The sequence below is a fragment of the Ascaphus truei genome, chromosome 6, assembly GCF_040206685.1.
Source record: "Ascaphus truei isolate aAscTru1 chromosome 6, aAscTru1.hap1, whole genome shotgun sequence".
Taxonomy (NCBI): domain Eukaryota; kingdom Metazoa; phylum Chordata; class Amphibia; order Anura; family Ascaphidae; genus Ascaphus; species Ascaphus truei.
In genome coordinates this window covers 74,734,941-74,753,640 of record NC_134488.1, presented here as the reverse complement: position 1 = coordinate 74,753,640, position 18,700 = coordinate 74,734,941, and the positions used below count along the sequence as shown (strand labels likewise).

The 18,700-nt window shown below is 41.2% G+C and overlaps 1 protein-coding gene across 2 annotated transcripts in view; it reads right to left on the bottom strand.

Annotated features, from left to right (window-relative positions):
• SKI (SKI proto-oncogene) overlaps positions 1-18,700 on the bottom strand; it is a 102,587-nt gene that overhangs the window by 56,614 nt on the left and 27,273 nt on the right. The window lies entirely within an intron of this gene.

The following is an 18,700-nucleotide window of genomic DNA, read 5'->3' as shown; positions in this document are numbered from 1 at the left end:
GGTCTCATCATCCAGCGGTTAAAAAGATAAATGTTCTAATTTATGCAGAAAGCGGGGAAACATACAAGTTGTCTGAGTTGCTCCAGGTCAGTCTCATTGAGAAGTATTGACCTCTGACCTTTGCATGCCCTCTGACTTGTCAATGCTCTGTCCAGGGACCCTGGGACACTGCTTTTATAGCTCTAATTACAGCTTTTACTGATAAATCAAAGAGTTGAAAAGTACAAGCATACTGGGGCTTGAGTGGAAGATGTTCACTACAAAATTAGATAGGAGAGGAACTTCTAAACATTAAGAAGAGGGTCTATCAGTGGGATAGCTTCAAAATGAGCCTATCCTGGCTACTTGGTTCTATACTCTACAAGGAGATACATGATCTAACAAGAATGTATGTATGTATTTGAGGCTCGTTACTTTGCTATGACAGTAACTGGGGTTTCACTAACGGGTGTTGCCTCCAATATACCAGGGCATAACAGGGACACTTCTAAGTCTGGGCAAACAGAAGTCTTTCACACACAGGTTTACATGTACAAAATTCCAGAGAGAACACAGAATAGACTACAGCTATAATCTCAGTCCAGTCCATTTTTAGTGAATGTTTGTAGTAAGATTGCTAACTTAATAAGAACATGTACATGTATTATGTAATTCAAGTCACTTTTTCATTCTGAAATTCAGGACTTGCTTGCAAATCCTTGCTTCCGATTGGCTGTTGTAGAATGACCCGTGTTGCCTCCAGCAGGATACAAAACAGTTTCATATGCTAGTCTGTCTCCAGCGTTCTTTCACCATTGTGTCATTTTGAAACCATCTGGTTTGAAAACTCTGGTTGCCATGGCAGCTTGCAGAGGTTATACAACGTGTGTGTCCCACATTGTACATTCTATGGGGACTTTCGTCTACTAGATACGAGTCACTTAACGAAGGAATTACCAAATCTGCAGAACTAGGAAATGGGAATAGTAGTGGTGTAAAACAGGGGTGCTCAACTCTAGTCCTCCTGACCCCCCCCCCCCAATGGGATACGTTTTAAAGATATCCAAGCTACAGCATAGGTGGCCTGTGCGGAAGCAGGGACATCCGTAAAATATGTCCTGTTGGTGGGTCACGGGGGCTGGAGTTGAGCTCCGCTGGTGTAAGAGGAAATACTTGGAAAAGGTACAGATAGAACAAGAGACAACCATCTATGCAGATGGAGATCAACATGCCTTGTGGATTCAATTGACTGCTAAAAAGGGAAACGACATGCTTGATTTGAACTTGGCCACGGCAGAGACTTCATGAAAAATCATGGTCAGGAAAAATCTACCAAATGAGCCCAGATAACTTCATGTATTTCTGTTTGTAATTTATCTATAAACTGGTTATAACAATATTTTCTAATACCTTTTTTTTTAAATAAATATTGTAAAGTTTTAAAGTCGTAGAATTGCTCGGGAACAGAAGCTTTAGTTTGTGTACACTATAAACCAGTGTTTTTCAACCAGTGTTCCCCAGGCCTTGTCGCCAGCGACGCCGCTTAAAACTAAAGTTTAACTTTCGCTAGTGGCGATGGGTGACGTGATCGGTCGCGTCGCCGGCACAATAAGTGCGGCCTAACAATGCATCTGATCTCAGACGCACTATTAGAGAGGGTTGGGGTTTCGCAGAATTTCACATTAGGTTTCTTAATCAAACAAAGGTTGGAAACCATGGCTAAAGACATTTAGGATTTATTTAGTTTGTTAATTCGTCAAAAGACCTTAGTATACTCAGAAGTCACAGATTTGATTTTGGTTTGCAGAGAGATTTCAAATTTGCCTCAAATGAAAGCCTTGATGTTGCCCTCGTTTCTGTGAACTTCAAAAGCACTGTAATCAGAGTAACCGCTCAGGTACCACCAACACTGGACCGTCGGCCTCAAATACAAGTTACAGGTTTTATATTTCACGGTAATTAATGCTACAGTATTTAATTTCCCAACAAGCTTGTAGATACAGGGATTAAAGCAGTGGAGGTTTCAACTAGCATGTACTACGGATGCAATGAAAAAGTCATCAAGATAAAGAACAAGAGACCCTAGTAAGAAACCCTTGTGACAACACACATACAGGGTTAACTACTGTAAACCAGGGTACAGGAACGTAATACAATCACACCAACACATTAAAAAAATAGTTACAATTAAAATCATGGAGCAAACAATCAACAGCATTCATGGGTGAAGAAATGGCTGCCTTTGTGTCACATAAGGTAGAGAAGAGTAAAAAGAAGTGGATAATATGAACAGGTCACTGGATGTATATGCCGTGCACATACGTATACATTTCCTTATAGGTTATATACATGCTATTTACCTTGCTACTCTGATGTTATCATATGCTGTTCGCCTTCCTGCCTGATGTAGCCAAGCCCCCTTACCTCTGTGTCGGGAGGGGGTGGGACGGCTGCAGCTATCAAAGCCGGTGCAGCTCCGCAGCGGATCGCTGCTATGTTGGTGGTTGGCGCATGCGCTGTAGCATTCTCGCACATGCGCAGAGAGCTGATGAGTTCCAGCGGCCATTTTGATGTTGCACATGCGCAATGGAATACAGTGAACTTGCGGAGGCCATCATAGGAAAGGCTCCGAAAGGGACTACAAGTCCCAGGAGCCTTAGGGAGCAGCAGGAGACGGTTAGGGCTGGCGCGAAACGGCGAGCAGAGGCAGTTAGACCCAGGATCTCAAGGGAGAAGGTAGTGTCCGGGTGCCAGTGGCTCCCAGACTAGGCCAGATTCCCCCATAGGTCCCAGCTTGGCCCTAAGCCCCTTTCAGGTTGTGGTTGCTGCAGGGAGCCCCCAGATAGCTTCCCCGTAGTCACTACACTGGTGCCAATAGTGGTATTGAGTATCACCGGGACAACGCTACGCGGTGTACGTGGCCTGCGGTCTGGGACCAGACTACAGTCATTCCAATAGACATTCACAGGGACACCCTCCACCGGGAGCTCCCTCGCAGGTGGACCGGACGCACCAGGAACAGCGGCTTCGTAAAGACCTCCGTCGTGGGATCAGACGGATCCTTTGTTGTTCAGCGGTACCTGGGTACAGGAGTGCCAAGGGAGGTATCTACCAGTGCACCAACGGCCACACACACAGTGGGTAGTGCGACTCCACACTTTGGGTGGGCTTGGCTCTGTGGACACCGGGGTGGTGAATACTGTGTTGGGCATTGTGTGTGGGGATATTGTATTGTGGGTGTGCTGCTTATAGTACTGTTAGTAAAGAAGTCATATTATACCCAGTGTATGGGGTTTATTGGGTCCTATGTGGAACCATCCCACGTTGCTGGGTTCCCCCATAGGTGGAGGCGCTGCACCGAAGAGCAAGAGAGATCACCCCAGGTTCCCAGAAACGGAGATTTAGACATCCTGTAAGCCAATAGGTACAGCACGCGTAGTTTCCACAGTCACGGGGAAAGAGGGCTACACTAATAAAAAGGCTTCATATAATGGACACAAATTATAGCGAAATTAGTCAAACAAATTCATGTCTTTGATACTTAAGTTAATGATTTCAGACAAGAAGTATTATTTACTCTTAGTTTAGTCAACATTAGTTAAATAAAAGTAAGCTATTCTGAATTAGAAGTTTACATTCGTTTAAGGGCTTTTCATATACCCGCACAAACAGATTATTGGGCCCTAATTTATACATGGCATTTAATGTGTAAGCACCGGAGGAATCGGCTTAATCATGAGATAGTTTTAGGGTTTCTCATTTTATTAACAGTCCACTGTTTAGGGAGTAGGAAGGAGAACATATTTGTAAATAAACCGGTTAGGGCAGTTTTTTTTATTAACATCTGACGTTGTTTAGATGTTGATGCAATAAAACATTGCCACCGTCATAATTACCTGACAAAGTGCACAGACAAATATAACAGGAATTTACATTGAGATGGTTGCATCCGTATCTTAATGAAATACGTAGATTTTCTTTAATCACGTCTTGCTTCTGACTGCAATGCTTTAACTTTACACTTCAATAAAGGAATCTGCGACCAGACATTGAAAGCAATACAATAGATCTCATGTTTAGCCCTCCAGTGAAACTCTTGAATTCCACAGACTAGAACAAACTTCGTACCAGCTCAAGTTGTTCTTCAAAAATGACTCCAGTGTTAAAGACATTCACACCTTCAACACACACACACCAGTATATATTTCAGAAACCACGGGATATTCAGAGTGCTGTTCAGCTCTGGGGACCCATGTGTTCTCATGATACAAATGAAATTAAAAATCCCTACATTGCAACCAAGATTAATATTTCCTAGAAACCCAATTTCGAGTTCTTTAAGGGGACATACCAGTCTTGATTAACACCAGAAAATGCATAAGTATAAAGTGTTATGGGGATATTCCGCCACAACCTATAGCAGGTTTCTCAAAAATAGTGCATAAAAAACAAAGACCACCAGATCAGCATCACTAGGATAACAGCTAGATTATTTATATTTTTACAAAGGAAAATCAACAAAGGCGTCTTCACATATCTTATCTTGAAGGACCTCAAATGTGGCCCATTCATTTGTGTACCACTGCAAAAGAAAAAAAAAGTCATCAACACCTTTGCTACGCAAAGAAGTGGCCACAGGTCCAAGCAAAAAATGAAGCAGGAGTCCAAATTAAACATATCCAAATCAAAATAGAGCTGCGGAAAGTACACTACCCATAGGCTGACCCAAAAATACAATGTTTGGTGTGTCAACTGATCAACGGATTCTCTCTGTGGCAGCACACCCTCAATGAGGTGTGTTTACAATTGTGTGTAATATAGTGTGATAACTTGGCCTCAGCTTTCTACACTCCACCTAAAAGCTATGCAAAGGTTAATTCAATATTTAGTCAGCGCTGTACTTTCAACATTCCAATAAGTGGCAGACTCGCTTACTAGTCTTTTCATAGAAAAGGCGCGTCACGGTTGTTGACAGATTCTCCAAATAATCGTAGGCGGTTAAACATCTCTGCACAACTCCTACTGTGTCAGAGGGCTGGTATCGGCGGCTTAAAAGGAGCCCGTGATATTAATATAAATGCACACACACATCTATCTCAAGCATTTGAGGTCTCTAACACTGGTTTCAAAGTGTTCGGTTTAAGGATTAAATACACAAATTAACATGCAATTCGCTGGATAAATGAAGGGCAACAGTCTTTGGTCTCTGTTATGGGACAACCACCATTATGAAAAGCTGTAAAACAAAGCTTATGTTCTTTTTAACCCCTGGAGGGCTGGTGGGGGTCTGCACTGCACTGAAATGGTGGGCAACCAGTGGTAAAACAAGTATTTGCAAATGGAGCCTGTTCTGCTTCATATGCATATTGGGTAGTAAAAAGATTCAAACCAGATCACTCTGCCAACATAGGCTAATAAATCTAGCGGCAGCTTCATCTGACACCACCACAGTCACAAAGGTGTCAGGATTTCAGCATGATGTATGAGAGTGGCCAGGTGATTTTTTAGGTTGTCATCATTCCTTGTGCACTTCCAAACCAGATTACCACCAGAACATGATCCAGGTAGTCAAAATGACATACAGTTATGGTGTACAAATTGTACAAACTAGCCTCTATATAAAAAAATATATAATTTTTATATAGATATATATCTTTATATCAACATGTCTGCTGACTCCAGAAATACGGTCTTCTCACCTTCAGTTGCGTCTCATTTTATCTACTTCTCTTATTCCCTATTTAATAATAGTTATGTTAATGCCTTTCAAATCCTATTATTACATTTGCCCACATTGCTCCCACTGGGACACAAGTCTACACAGTCAGTAACTTAACTTCCAATAATGACCCTTGTTAAAGCATTTCTATTTTTAGGAGTACTTTCTGCATCTTATTTATATCTTTGCGGTTTTGAAAAAAGTCTCACTCCCCGCCTATCCCCGTTCTCCTGAGAAAATTCAGGATATGCAAGCACCGAGATCAAGTTTTTATACATTTGAAAATATCACCTTGGCAACCAGTTTTATCATAATCAGAGGGGGCTCCCCATCAGATGTGCAGTTGCCAAGGAAACATCTCCAAATTATACTATCTTACATTATCTTACAGGTATCAGCACTCTTTTGCAATGTGTTCACTAGTGTCTCAGTGCTAGAGACATTGTGATCATTATTGCATGAACTTCCTTGCAGAGAGAAAAATACCAAATGAGCATGTTCGCTCCCTGAAGACTGATGAGCGGAGCTGGTGAAGATCAGGTGTTGAGCATTTGATTATTTTTCGTACTTCCACTGCATGTTCTCTAGTTACATTGCAGGGACCTGTGGCATATGTCAGTTCCCATGAGGGATAAGGCCGTTACTATCAGGGCAGGGGGCGGATATGCTTGAGTAGATTCTCAGTTCGGGTCACAGCAAGGCTGAGAAATGCTGCACAGTGAGATTAGAATACATTTTCTAAGAAAGATTATTTCTGCTGGGGTACAACAACTTGCATTCCCTTTTGTTAGGGAGGGGCCAACATTTGGTGTGTGTATGTGCAGGTGTGTAACAGACGACATAAATCAAGTCTTACCTGTTTGCCCACATCCAGCGCAGGAAAAAAAGGGAGAACATGAAAGAGAAGAAGAAACTTTTGTTATTACATGTAATGAGCCCGAAGTGTGTGTGTGTGTGTGTGTGTGTGTGTGTGTGTGTGTGTGTGTGTGTGTGTGTGTGTGTGTGTGTGTGTGTGTGTGTGTGTACGTTTAGACTGAATGACCCTACCAGTTTCTGTTAACATTCTTTTGTTTGTTCGTGGTGTGTGTGTAGTGTGTAGTGTGTAGTGTGTGGTGTGTGGGTGTGGTGTGTGGTGTGTAGTGTGTGTGTCTCTCTCACACACCAAGAGGAAAGGGTCAGATACATCTGGATGATCTATGCATGCACAGCCCTAGCTGCCTTTGTAGTCCTGTCTGCCTTATTTGTTGATTGGGGAAAGTATTTTATGGGCTCCTTGAAAGGAGAGGTTGTAAAAAAATAAATGAATAAATAGATGGTTGTCCTTTAGACAGACACTGCTGTAAAACAGATAACAACTGCTGACCTGTCTGATGCCCTCAGTAACCTGAGAGGCCATGGAGCTGGGTCATCTCCAGAACACAGAGATTAAAAAAAAGGCTGTGACCTTTTCAACTTTATCTTGTACTGTACTGGTGGAGAGAGAAAAGATATGAGGGGATTTGGAATCAGCCTTCAAAAACACGGACACTAACAACAGTTGTGGGCATGAATGGATAGTCTGTGCTTTGAATCTTGCACAAACAATGTAATAATTCCTGTGTGTATTTGTGCTTGTTTCAATGTTTGTCTGTCTAACATCACATGTAAAAAGTGTTCCTAAATATGACAAAATGCAGAGATTTGCATTTAGAGACTAGTTATTACTAGGGCTCTATTATAATAATAATATACTAATAATCATTTGTACTTGTATAGCGCTGCTACTTTTACGTAGCGCTTTACAGGTACATTTTTGCACACAGTCCCTGCCCCACTGAGCTTACAATCTATCTCCCTGTGCCTCAGGCACCAAAAACAGAAAGTGACTTGCTCAAGGTCACAAGGAGCAAACATCGGGAATTGAAACGTTTTCCCCTGCGTGAAACTCAGTGCCAGTGTCTTTACTCACTGAGCGCTCCTTCTCTAGTTATTCAAATGATATTGCCGTTTTTGCCGATAATACCTTAGGCACCGTGCCAAATCATGAAGACCACCAACGGTCTCTTTAATACGTTGTTTCAGCTTAAAAAGAAAAATAGGGACCCTGACCAGGACATCCACTGCTTTTCAAATAGGTTTTTAGTTCCCTGTAGCCATGTCATAGCTGACCATAAAATAACCAATTCATAGGGAAGGAAGGTATGGCCTAGGAAATTACAGGACGAGACCACCACAGATCTCCACCAAATCCAGCTCAAGTCAGTCAAGATCTCATATTTACAAACCAAATTGTTTCTCAGGACTGCTGGCATCTGCCCTTTAAACAGTAAACACCCAGGAAATGACAAACACGGTTCCTTCACCTAGATCACGGAACTTCCCCAGCACATACAGCATTTCCCCAGACCTCATGTAACCGAATGGCATGAGTGCTGCTTGTTTTGTCTCCGACCCTGGCAGTTCTACAAGATTGGGACTAAGGCTCGTTCTATACTGTGTGCGGCCTTGCGAACGCGCGTGCACGCTTTTTGTATGTATGCTGTGCGCGAGTGAGGTACTGTGTGTGTATGTGTATTTGTATATGTGTTTAAATAAGTTTTCAAATAAATACTTGAATAAATTGTTTATATACATACACACACACACTTCAGCAGCGCAAATTCTTTATTTTATTCCTCTCCCCTGTCGGCCGGTTCCACGCACACGGCCATGCACGGCACCATTATAGAACGGCTGACTAACCTCAGCCAACTAAAACTGCAGCGCGCACACGCAGTATAGAACAGTCCTAAAGCTATCCCCAATTGTGTAACTTCCACTCATCAGGATAAGTTAAACACATCTCTGCTTTTCAATATATTACAGGAATGTAAAGCAGCAAAATGGTATACTCCAATTTATTGAAGAGACTGTATTTATAAATAAAAATAAAATTTATGGCAACCTTGCCGTTCGAAAGTTTTTATTCACAGAATATAATTTCTACTGAGACGTTAAAGCAGCAATACCCCCTAATTAACGTCCCCTTTTCTTCACAGGATTGGAACTCAAGACTGAAATGTGATTCCCGAGATACTTATCGGTAGTACTTCCTGTCTTTTAAAGGGGATTTAAATGGTCTTCCAATAGAAAGATGAAACCAATGATGTTGCAGCTTCCTACTGTTCTGAGCTTTGACAAGACATTTTGTTTCCCCTGGAGGGAGTTTTAAACCTTGTAACTTCACCGGTACATATCTCGGAAATCACAGAGTTAGTTCTCAGACCTGAAAAAAATAGGGTCCTGCTCAAAGGACGCATCAGTTCCTATCCCGTTTCGCCAATGTAAGGTGCACAACTCTGTGACAACACACTGGAAATTGGGCATCAGAATGGACATGCTGGGAAATTTTATAAAAGGAATGCATTTCAGGTTTCTTATTGTAGCTATGAAAGATCAGCACATCTACCCACCCTTCTTTCTATAACTATGAAAAATAAGAAGTTGACCTGCAAGAAGGGTATTTATATTTAATTTTTTTTTTTTTTTTTTTAAAGGAAGGTTTTTCCTGAAAGGCAAAATCAATGAAAATCCATATGGCTAAAAGGCTCATGGAGATCGCCCACCACTTTTAGACTGTTTTGTTATGTTAACCAGGGGAGATTTTACACCTGAATGGAGCTGGGTGTATTCCTGCTGTCCTTTAGCATGTGTCAGTCACAGCAAGTGATGCATTTGTAAGGCAAAAAGAAGAAAGACACTGGGAAAAGTCGCATTTTAACCACTAATTATAACTAGGGACCTGGCCACTGGCCAACGTGGATTTAAACTTTCTCTTCGAGGGAGAGATAAGCTATATACTTAAGCCAAAGGGCACCCTCGTGGACTCTGTAAGCTCAGTGTCAATTACTGATCACGGTTCTGAAGAAAGAGGTGGCTGGCGCGTCTGCTTTGCTGTTGTGTGGATAAGCAAGTAGCAAATGTTCGATAAGTGGCTATTTTAACAGATCGGGACACTTCTTTATTTTGGGTTGATTAAATTACTTTTGGATACAGGCCCTGATGTAAATATTTGCAAGAACTGGCTGTCGCAGAAAGAAATAAATTGCAGAAATGAAGTCAACTCAGAAATCATAGAGCTAGCTATTCCTTTTGGACAAAATATATAAAAAGTGGAGTTATAATAAGTGTGTTCTGGCTGCTGAGGAGTCAGTGATGGCCAATGCCACGGCATAGCTACATAGATGTGGTTTTATGCAAGTTATCGGTTGTGTTACAGAATTAGAAGTAAATATATTTCTGAAAAACGGTAGCGTCAGAAAAATTACAAAGAAAAACAAAAAAAGGGTTTCCTTTAAAAGTGATACACGTCACGACAACACGCATGCACAATTAATTATGAGGAAATAATTGCATGTTGCTCTCCTGCACATTAAAATCACATGGCAACATACAATTACCTCTTCATACTGGCACACCCCAGTGTCTTCTTGCATACTTGTTCATTATGGTACAGTATTCCTAGAGGGTACTCACATCAATATACCAAGATTCAAAATGAATCAGAAAACAAAATACAAATACAATTAACAAATCCATGCTACAGAGCAAGTTGAGAGTTAACTGACAGAACTAGAATACAGATCATTGATCATTGTATATCGAGTTCAGCTACAATGGTGGCCAACTCCAGTCCTCAAAGGCAACCAGCAGGCCAGGTATTAGGGATATCCCTGCTTCAACACAGGTGGCTCAGTAATCTGCTGAAGCAGGGATAACCTTAAAATCCGACGTGCTGGGGGCCATGGGAGGACTGAAGTTGGCCATACTTACTGTACCATACTCAGAAGAGTTTCTCTGAGGATAACGATCTATGGGAAACTTAAAGAAACACTTTGCTACAGAAAACAGAAGAATGCGTGGGGGAAGAGATCTATAGATATATACATGTAGTACAAAAAGAAAAGGAGGGCGTGTTAGAATAAGACTTTAATATACAGATATAGGAAAAGACAGTAAAAAATAAACAAATAGGATGGTTCCCTTTATCAGTTCAGTATTGGGACCATGAAATGTGCTTCCAGGATAAGGGACAGCAAAATCAGGAGTATATTTTAGTGGGTACTGAATATATTTGCACAGAAGCATGCAGGCTCACAAACCAAAACTAATGTAATAATGTGTGTCGTTTTATTGAAGGAATAATGCATAGGTCCTTCTAAAATTAAGTGATTTCTACCCCACTGGCATGGAACAGTTAATGTGCATCATTTAGTAACAGGGGATTCATGTAAAAAAAAAAAAAAAAAAAGTTTCTCCGTTACAAAAAGCAGTACAGAGGGAATTTGCCAGCACTTTGTGTTGCACGATAATACAGAACAGATGTGGAGTTTGCATTCCAAAATCTTTGTTCAATTGAATGTTTTGTAATCAGAATGCACAGAAAGAAAATACAGTAAGAAAATAAAGTAAGAAATGAACCACGTTGACCATAACGCATACACACAGTGTGTGTGTGTGTGTGTGTGTGTGTGTGGTGGGGGGAGGGAGGGGTGTAGGTGTGTGTGTGTGTATATATGTCTCAGCTGTTTCGGAGGATAGTGGCCCTCCTCCCCAGGTTTTAAGCTTGTCCCTCCCCGATTTCCATATGTACTGGTCTTTTCATGCAGCTGGTTGTGACAGATCCAATGCAGATCATTCGTCCTGTAATTATACAGGTAAATAAGAATTTTAATCAGTTAGTGTTAGGACCTGCGATATCTGGTCATGCCTCGAAATGGCTCGCAGGCTTATAATGCTTTGGCCAAAGAGTTAAACTAAATTACCCTTTTTTCAAGAGATAGATAGATATATATTATCAATGTGTATTTTTGTCATATTGGAAGTAGCTCTGGGCTCCCTTTGTGTTTTGTTTTTTGATATAGATATATCTGTATATCTAAATACACACACACACACACACACACACACACACACACACACACACACACTCCAAAGAAATGATGGTCAAATGCCAAATAGGAAGGAATTGGATGATCCAAATTCTGCAGTTCATTTTGGCAACTAGTGTGTGTTATCACAGTTGGTTACAGGAGTTTATTTAAAGCCCTTTACACCGGGCCTAAGAAAGTCCAGGTTATAAAATAGGGTCAGAGACCATTGCTCACTTCTGACCCCATTTTATAGCCTGCACCTGGTTTGCGTGGTGACCTTTGCAAAGTTCTGTACACAAGCCTTGCAGTGATATACTTTGTACAACCAGTCCACTTAATTGTCAAAGGCAAGCACTATTCTATTTTTATGTTAAGTTTTGCAGTTGGACAGTGCACTTAATTTTTTTAAATTTCTCTGAAGATGTAAAGAAAAAACCCGGAAAAAAAAGAAGAAAAAAAATCTACTGTCAGAGGCAAGCTGTATTTCTCCCAAGTCTCAACAAGACATAAGCGGACGGCCTACGTGCAGTGACCTGCTTTAGGGCTGTAATATACAGCATGCGTCCGTGCGTTCCTATGCGAACGCGCGTGCACGTGCCGCATAGATAAGATTTTTTTTAAAGAAAAAAAAACTTTAATAAATATTTTTTTTTTACTTCTGCAGTTATTTACGCACGTGTCCACGGATCCACGGATCCACGGATCCACACACACATTTGAGCGCAGGCAGCGGCGCGAAAAGATGAATTTCCTCATCTTCGCCGCTGTCGGCTCCCCTCTCCCTGCCTTGCGCGGCCCTTCTATAGAAAGGCTGACTAACGTCAGCCAACTAAAAATCCGCGCACGCACGGCGTAGCACGCGCCCGGCACTATAGAATGTGCCTTAAGCTCCGAGTGGGGCTGTACCTAGTTTGCTGGGTGCACTGCTGCAGTGTAAAGCTGAACTTGCTGCCTAATTATAAAGTATGCAAACTCCTGCTCCCTCCCCCATAAACCACCACAAAGTTCAAGCTGCGTCTAATTTGTCTGTTATCCAAGTATTCCAACAATCAGATCCTGCCCTGCCCAACCTCCACCCTAAACTGAGAAGCAGCTCGACCCTGAGAAGGAAGGAAAAGGAGGGGAGTGGTTAGCAGAGAACAGCCATTTTACAGTGTTTGCATTCCAGTCCCCTATGGGCCTATCTCAAGGGGCAGAGAAATGAACATTCTGAACTTTTGACCCTCTGTGCAGCACCCAAGGGTTTAATGAGAGCCATAAAAAGGTGTCTGCTAGTGACAAGTCAGCTGTATGTTTCACTTCCATCACCTTCTCCCCTTCCCCCCACTCTGTCTCCCCACAAACAAAAAAAATGTGGATTGCCTCGTTATTATACGATTGCCAGATGGCAAACCCTGCCCCTGTCATCCAGTGACCATCTGACCCCACATAAAACTGGAAACTAAGCCAATGGGACAGATCATCACAGTGTCCCTCTGCCATCTGCAAAGAACTTGATGCAGGTCTCCAACCAGAGATGGCCTTTGTTTCAGAAAACAAAAACACGGACAATACATATAATGTTAACCCTGTATTTAAAAATATAGGCAATGGTTCGAGAGGAGCTGGGTTAGTTAATACCATGCACCCAACCGTATCAACAGTGATATAAGTAGGTGAATATGAAATGGGGCCAGTAGACAAGTTCTTTCAATGCTAACCAGGTATAAACCATCTCTCCTCAGCTTTAAAACCATTTAAAAGTGAAGGTCCAATTAGCCAGTTGGATTTTTTATGTACTTATTGCCCATCCTGATTAGAAACCTACCAGTGAATTCCTTCCATGTTTGTTTGTTTTTTTTAAATAAGAAAAACTATTTGTTTACATCTTGTATCTCCCTATTCCAATTAGTTATTTTGCACTAGTATGAGTGGTTGCATGCAAAACATCGAAGCACGTCACAAGCGTGAAGAAAAACAGAACACAGCTACTGTGCGTTTACAGTTTATTAAGCCATCTAATTCTCACCATTATAAAGCACAGAAAATAAATTCAAAAAGATCTATTTGAGACGCTGGCTTGGCATTAAATCACTGGTGTCAAGGCCAAAGTAATTTTTCCGGTCCTGTCAGGAGGACAATATATGCTTGTTGAACAGCCATATTATGCGCCTGGCTGGGAGGCGTGTAGCGGTTTCGAAACCCTTTATCAATCGTTAAATACTTAAAATTGAACACGGACTTGGCCCCAACAACCTTTATAAAGCTTCTTTCAGAATCAGAATAAAAGGCCAGTTTCTGTATTTCTATTGCATTGCGATCCCTTCCAGTAGCAAGATTATCCTCCTTTCAGGAGCTCACCTTTAAAATGGCCTAGGCCTACTTTCTATAACCTGAGATTTTCCTGGAATGCAAAGAACGATTTATAGCAGACAGAATCTGAAGTTCTCACCTTCTCTTTCTACATAAACATACCAGCTTGTTATAAAGTGTAGTCTGCCCTTTTCCCCTGCTATTTAGTTCCAATGAGCCCTACTTTGAGCTTCTGTCTTGAAAAGTCATCAAGCAGGGCTGTTAGGGCCTTAAATGCTGTGAATACTTTCTACTGAACAGTCATCGCAAACTCAAAAGGGGAAATAAAAATAAATGTATTACACATCTTTTACCCCCGTCCCCCTCAAACTCCCCGAGAGCAAGAGGTTCTAGCAATACAAAGGGGTTAATAATTTTACTTAAAAAGGTGTTCCCCTAGTCTCCCTCTAGTAGCAGACACTTTCAGTAATCCCTAATGCACTGTACATTTTGCACTCTTCAGGTAAAAACTACATCTCTTATGAACAAAAACCTCTGGGATTTAGATGCAAAGAATGCAGGAAATCACTGAGTACAAGTTCTGACAAAATCTTTTTTTCCTAGCCCAAGAAACTTCATTAAAGATCACATGGCTTTCTATGGATTTATAGTCAAATAGTGCAACTCGCTAGGGACGTGATAGTTAGCCAATGGTTGTAAATATGTCAATATTTCAGTATTTAAAGCATGTTACTTCTTTTGCTCTCTTGCTGATGAAGAATAAGTATTTAATGCCATAATAATTTCTGCAACACACTGGTAATAGCCATGCTTGCAATGGTTACTTAGACCCTGAATTCACAGCATTCCTGTGCTTTGCCATCAGCACTAAATTGACCAAGTTGTGTTATAAACATTGTGCATTTACACATTTATGCAAGCTGTATTATGTGCATTTTACATCGTAGACATAAAAAATTTAAGTACAACATTATAACCAGACCGTGGGGCTCCAAGTTCTACAATAGACCCAACGTTACAAGGAACCTCTACATCACTTATTTATTATTGCATTCTGCTTTTCTTTTCACATTCAACATTTATTTAAAAATGATGAAAGTGAGCGACAGCTACATACACGTGTATTACGTTTCCATACTTTTTTTTTTTTTTTAAACAATAATAAGTAAACAAGTCTATACTAAACTAGCCTGTTACGCAGAGTTTACTGGAGTAAATTCAAATTTTATGCCAATCCTCACTTTCTGTTCTGGACAGGACCTGACAAGAAAGTATTTCATATTTCCTGGCTAGAAACAGCCAAACACCATGTCTTCCAGTGCTTTCAGCAATATTTCTTCTGCTATTCTGTAGGCCTCTGTCCTGACACTATAATGAACGCCTGAACCAGTCTCCTCAAACACACGCTCTAGGCACAGCCGTAAATCCTGTGCACAAATGTCTTTTTTACTTGCATTTTTGCCCCTCCCCTCCCTAGTCTGAATTTTCCCCTCCAACATCTGGCCAGCAGAAGGGCTGATATATCCGCTTATATATTACGCTGATATAATTTACATCCTAATGCTAAACAAAAACCATATGAATGAACCTACTGGAGCCAAACAGTCCACATGGCTTAACCCATTCTAGCCTGGGAGCTGCAGTTTGTGGATGGATTTGCAAACGAAAGGGGGGAAGGGGTGTCTGTTGTGGAGTTGTAGGCTTCCACATGTAGCAAAAATTATAGAGGCACTGAATGAGATGGATTACCATCAGTGAAACCAACAACACTTTCACAATGCTCAGAAGTGAAGGAGTTAAACATCCTTCCTGGAGAGAGGGAGGAAAAAAAGGCTACAGGAAGTTGTTTACTCAATTCAACATGCACATTGCCTATAAATAAGTTAACACCAGGAAAGGGGGGGGGGGTCTGTTAATTGGGGAAGGACATGAAAATTATTCCTGCGACTATGAAATGATGTGTTCAGGAGAATGGAACCGAGACTGCTAAAAATCTATAAAAATCTGTACATGGCAACACCTCTGTGGTTTTAGCTACAATTAGAAGCCCATATATTCAGGAGTTTGAGTTTTACAAGGAATCTGCAAGATGGACAAGTTTATAAGTGCTCTGCAGTAATGCACACAAAACACAGCGTTTATTCACACACAAGTTTTTGGCCTAACTCAATGTATGATCAATTGTTCTCTGTCCAACTATTCCTGTTGGAAGGGTGGCAAGTCAGTATAAGGTTGCTTTCGCCTCAAATTCAATTTGTCTTTAATGGATACAAAGTATCAATCTGATGCTTCCTTCCACACAAATAAGCGTTTCAAAGATTAGGTGTCCGGGATCTTAATATGGAGCCATCCCCAGTGCAGTCTAAAGGTTACTGTGGTAATTTCAGATGCTACAACATTGTTTTTCAACAGGGATTCCTAGTAAGTCGTGTGTTGCCCAGGCACCCGTAAAAGGATTCCCTGCAATTTTCAGGTCATATAAAAAAATTGGACCAAAAATACAGAAGAATTTACAATAGATCTGATCTCAGACGCGCTATTAGAGAGGGTTGGGGTTCCGCTAAATTTCACAATATAACTATAGGGTTTTTTTAACCAAAAAAAATAGTTAAAAAAAAAAAAGTAGCACAGATGATTTACCCCCACTATAAAAAACAAAGCAATAAATTCTCCTACTAACATTATAGGAATTAAACACATAGGCTTTTGGGGAGGGGGGGGGGGGGGAAGAGGAGGGTATTGCTGCTTTAAAAACAAGCCTCACCAAGAGAGGATCTTAGGAGGCACAAATAGCCTCCAAAAGCTAATTCCTAAAGTGCATTATGCCTATCATCCTGACACTATGGGTAACAGTGCAAGCACAGCACAAAGGATTCTGGGAAGCAGCTTCCCAATTTACATTGAATGCCACTTTCAAAACAGAGATTGTTCCAGGTAAACCAGTATGCTTGGAAGCTTTTAAGGGACAGTCTAACCCCAAGACAAAAGTGAACCAAGGACAGTGGCAAAGTAGGTCAACTGTAGCGGATTTAAATAAAACGTCAAACAAAAATTTGAACAAATATTTTACAATCATTTTGAAACTTTACATTTCCATGGTAAACAAATGGTTTTACGATGTTTGGCAAATTATCTTACCATTAAAATACATTATACAATCATTAACATTGTTGGCTTAGCTTTGTTCTTTTGTTTACAACATAATTATGGTGCCATCATTAGTAAAATGTAGCTGATAGGCTTGGTTTCAGTGTTCCCAACAAGCACCATTCACATTCATTCCTCAAAAGATATACTGTAAATAAGCAAGATGGTTAATTTAAGGGTGATTAAATCCTTTCTAAAAAGAAAGCCAATTACACCAAGTTTAAAAAAAAAACAAAAAAACATTTGCACGGCTAGGATGAAGAGCCCCTTTAAATTATGGGTGTCAAGCTGAAATTTAGCACTTGAATGTGTTTAAGTTTTTTTATTTTTTATTTTGTTTTTTTAAATATACCCAGTGCATAGCAATGCTGATTTAAAGCCCGTACCACAGCCAGCTTTACATCAGTGTCCGCCCATTAAACACCCCCCCTCTCTCCCCCCCCCCCCCCTTCCCAAGTAATTCTCCCTTCCTCCCTCTGCTACCAAGCAGTCAAGTGAAGGCCAGTACTGCACAGTCATAATCATAGACTAATTCCTGAAGGGCTGTTAATGCTCTCAGCACGGTAACAAAGAAATTAGATCAAACCGTACCCTTCCCGTCGGGCTAGCCATCCATTATTACTCAATTTACAGTTGACTAAACTGAAACACAGAGGGAAAGCTAGGACACAGCCGCATAACCATGTTTATTTTAAATGTTATTTTGACACGGATGCCCTGTAACGCAGGCCTCGCTCACCATTCCTCCCATTTATAACAGGGGGAGGGGGGAAAAGAGAGGAGGGGTTACCTTCCTAAAACAAAAGGTAATTCCTCTATACCAGAGGAAGTGATCGTTACCTGGGTGGACCTGCTAATCCCTAAAGCGGATTTAGTCTTAATTATATTCTACAAAACCATCCTGTCTGCTGCCGGGCTTATATGCAAGGTATGATCTAATAAAGCACTGGAGAATGGTTTAGCTGGCTGGGGTGCCGCAGCAGTGAAACTTGTGGCAGGGGGGGGGGGGGGGGAACAACTGGATGGCAGGTGTTAAAATTGTAGGGAGGAAAAATAGGTGGGCTAGCAATAGCGTCGCACAGCCCATGGCTGCTAAACAGGGACAGAGAAACCACTACTGTGAGACAGGACTATATTTTGGAAAGCAAAGGTAGTTATGTGGCTGTCTACTACACAATATCAACATGGGGGACCTGTGCAACAGGTGTCATTTGCAGAGACGAGGGAATACTCCCTGCACAAGTAACGACGAGATGAAACCTTACATTTTTATTTGGATTCTCAGGAATGTTTTCAGAATTACAATTGTGCAACATGTATATGAAATGAAGAAAAGACAGGAGGCAGGAAGGCAACAGGGGTCCTTGGACTGCATGTACCTCTTGCTTTGTTGAGACACATGCGTCAACACAGCCTCCAGTGAAGCCTCACAGAACAGCAGGAAGAGGGTGTAGGAAACAGAACCAGGTAGAACTTGGAAGGAAACAACCTGCAATGCAGAGCGTTCGAGTTATTGAAAAGGGAATGTTTTGCAGTAAGCCAAGGCCAGTGGAAAAAATAATGAAATGAACTTTTGTTTGAACTCCATTTCTCATAACTGCCTCAGTGTGCCCCTCGAAAAAGAACAAATCCTTCCAGACAGCCTCCGAGAGGAGATGAGAATGCTGCCAGA